This window comes from Myotis brandtii, unplaced genomic scaffold, assembly GCF_000412655.1.
Source record: "Myotis brandtii unplaced genomic scaffold, ASM41265v1 scaffold126, whole genome shotgun sequence".
In the NCBI taxonomy this organism is placed as follows: domain Eukaryota; kingdom Metazoa; phylum Chordata; class Mammalia; order Chiroptera; family Vespertilionidae; genus Myotis; species Myotis brandtii.
In genome coordinates, this window is record NW_005354425.1 from 1 (window position 1) to 3,789 (window position 3,789).

Consider the following 3,789-nt stretch of genomic DNA (forward strand, 5'->3'; position numbering starts at 1 on the left):
TGTAATACTTTAAGCAATAAAAAAATTTTTTTAAAAAAGGCGATATGGTACCATGAGATGTAAACAATATGCAAAGCATTGCTACATATAATAATTTACCCTTACCGAGGTTTGCAAAGAGAAATGTTTTCTCAAATTAATCCCCCAAATTAACGAATGCCCCAAAGATACAGTAATTTCTCTCAAAGTAAGTTTCAAATATGGCAAAAGCATACATTAGAAATTCACTATGCTAATATGAGGAAATAACTTTGATTTATAAAACATCTTTAGAATCTGGCTTCCTAAAAGTACGTTGACCCCAGCCAGGTTGTCCTTGTACATGTTGATTGTGGCTGAGGAGTTATTAGCACGATCTTGTAAGAAGTTCAGTAGGTTCAGCATGGAATAGTTGTGTGATAGCTCTGGATGTAGTGTTTCACAATAAAGAACACCTGCCAGTGAACTTTCCAAATACTAAGGTGGGAGGTCGAATTAAGTAGGAAGAAGGTGTGAGCTAACTTGTTTTAAAAACTATATTTACATAAGCTGGATCTAAATTCAGACAAATGTAATGTAATCAGAACCTTGGAGCTCTGCCTTGGAAGTGCCTGACAAGCAAAATTCCAAGCCACCATTTTATCTACAAGTACATAGAACAAAAGGGCAGGGGAAAGAAAGGGCCCAGATACAATTCTTTATGGGGCGGTACACGAGTGTGGTCCCTCCAAATAGATGTGAAAAGGGACTTTTTAAATGAAGAGAAGGGTTACTATGAATGTACACACAACAGGAGAGTGAAGTCCTGAGTTGTTTCAAACAGGAACAGATATACATTTGCCTGAATTCTCATCACGGGCTGTTGCAATGACCACGGGGCTTGCTCTGAGCACACATGGAACTACCGTGTTACCATGCAGTCATTCGGTGCTCATGGGACACCTCTAAGAAATGCTTGGGTTCTGAAAGTGAAATAATGGAGATAACAGAGCCTTTCCCTGGATTTGCTTATTGAGAAGTTCATCTGGGTCTCATTTGACTTCCTGTAGCCCAGGGCCTGGACTGGGGTTCTCCAAACCTTGAGTGGATACCTTTGGGGTCAGTTGCTGTGATAACATAACCTTCATCCTAAGAATCCTTAATGCCTTAAGTTTTATTTTTCACTGAAGGCTTGCCTTATGCCCCCTCCTCCCATTAAGCCAAGGTAGCAGGGTGTTCCCATGAGAAGGAATCCTTGCCTCAGCCACCTCCTCTTAGCACACACATACTTGGTTTCTTTTGTGGAACTCTCACACAAGATCACCTTCATTTGGCACATGAGACAAATGGTGAGGGACCTGGCAGTAAAATAGTGGAAATGGTGGAGCAGTAGTGCAATCATCTTATGGGGCTCTTCCAAGCAAAGTACCTCTTTTTCTTCTGGGTGATGCCCAGGTTAAAGGAAGAAACCACAATAGTCTGTCTGCACTGTGGGGACTTTTGCCAGTATCCTTTCCACCCACTTCACACTACAGGTGAGGAACACAAGGCCAAGGCAGTGGGTTGGCCTGTAAGAGAGAGCATGCAAGTTTCTTTCCAGAGAAGGCCAACCTCTAGGTCAGGGGTGGGAACCGTTTTTCTGCCAAGGGCCAGTTGGATATTTATAACATCATTAGCAGGTCATACAAAATTATCAACTTAATGGGGATAAGGACACATAAGTAATAACTTAATCAATAAAGAAATTTAAAAATAAATAAATGAAAGCAAAATTATCAACTTAAAGATTAGCCAGCTATAACCCAGCCAGCTGCCAGCATGGCTCAGTGGTTGAATGTCGACCTATGAACCAGGAGGTCACGGTTTGATTCCCTGTAAGGGCACATGTCCGGGTTGCAGGCTTGATCCCCACTGTGGGACACGTAGGAGGCAGCTGATCAATGATTCTCTCTCATTGATGTTTCTATCTCTCTCTCCCTCTCCCTTCCTCTCTGAAATCAATAAAAATATATTAAAAATATAGCCTGCTATATTTGGTCAAGCATTTAATTAACTCACCCCTAGTGCCTTGGCAGGGCCAAACCAAATGATTTCATGGGCCTTATATAGCCCTTGGGCTGGACTGTCCCCACCCCTGAATTTTAAAGTCTCACTTGCATTATCTAAATTTCTTTCAGTATAAAAACTTGAGTCCAAACATAGACTATAATTATAAACCCTGGTTGGTGTGCTTAATATCTTGAAATCTTGCCCTAACCAGTTTGGCTTAGTGGATAGAGCATCGGCCTGCGGACTGAAGGGTCCCAGGTTCGACTCCGGTCAAGGGCATGTGCCTTGGTTGCGGGCACATCCTCAGGAGGGGGTGTGCAAGAGGCAGCTGATTGATGTTTCTCTCTCATCGATGTTTCTAACTCTCTATCCCTCTCCCTTCCTCTCTGTAAAAATTCAATAAAATATATTTTTAAAAAAATATCTTGAAATCTGGATATTAGATGCAAAAATATGTTTTCCACAGGGGCAAAATGTCACACATCACACAAGCCAAAACCATTTTTTCCAGAATGAAAAAAATACAAAAGAATTATTTACCTCATTCTAATTTTAATTCTTTTATTCCTGAAAGTTTTTATTCCCAGCATTCATCCAATTGTTAGATCTGACTGGGCAAAATATAAGTCCCAAAACTAGTTTTCACTGGAATTAGAGAAATGGAAGTGTGGGGGGTTGTTCCCTCCTCCCAGAAAATGTTCAGAAAGTTGCTCTTAATGCAAGTTCCAAAATAAACATCAAAGTGGAGAACAAAATGATGCACACTATGTATAGAATGCTGTGTTCCAAACAGTTAAGAGCTCATTAGTATTGAAGAAGTCAGTGATATCTTCTCTTTTTGCCCCAAGTCAAAGATGTGCAGTTTACTTATCTCAAGGTAAACAGTTTGCTAACTTGTCAGGTATTCACCCTCAGGGGGAGTTTTCACTCCCTCCTGTCTCTCTGCCTTTTGTTCTTTCTTTTTTCCTTTCCTCCACTTCTCTTCCTTACCCAGTCATAATATAAATATCAATAGTATTTGTCCATTGATTGAACATTGTGTTTGATTGTTTTTAACAGGTGAGTTTAAATGGCCCTGCCTATTTGACAACTGCAGGAGTGTTGGGAGCCCTGGGCTCTGTGCAATGGATGCATCCTCTCAGCTTCTAGAAAGAAGGCCTGGGTTGTTGTTAGTCCTGCTCTTAATAGGCATCTTCCTTCCCCTCCCAGGGGGCCTTAGGGGCTCCATTACCAAAAGTACACATTACAGCCCTGGCATTAATAGGGCCTTAAACTGTGTGCTGGATCCCCAACTGTAGGGTGTTTGAGATGTTGACAAAGGTATCTTTGCTTTATCTCTTTGAGAATAAATAAATAGGCTTTAAAATAGCTAACACTTCTATGTTCAGAGCAGCACAATTTACAATAGCTAAAATTTGGAAACAGCCTAAGTGCCCATCAGCAGATGAGTGGATTAAAAAACAGTGGTACATCTACACAATGGATTACTACACTGCTGTAAAAAATAAGGAATTCTTACCATTTGCAACAGCATGGATGGACCTGGAGAACATTATGTTAAGAGAAAAAAGTCAGTCAGAGAAAGATAAATATCACATGATCTCACTCACTTGTGGAATATAATGAACATCATAAACTGATGAACAAAAACAGATCCAGAGACAGAGAAGCATCGATCAGACCGTCAAACCTCAGAGGGAAGGTAGGGGAGGGTGGGGGTAAGGGGGAGAGATCAACCAAAGGACTTGTATGCATGCATATAGGCCTAACCAATGGACACAG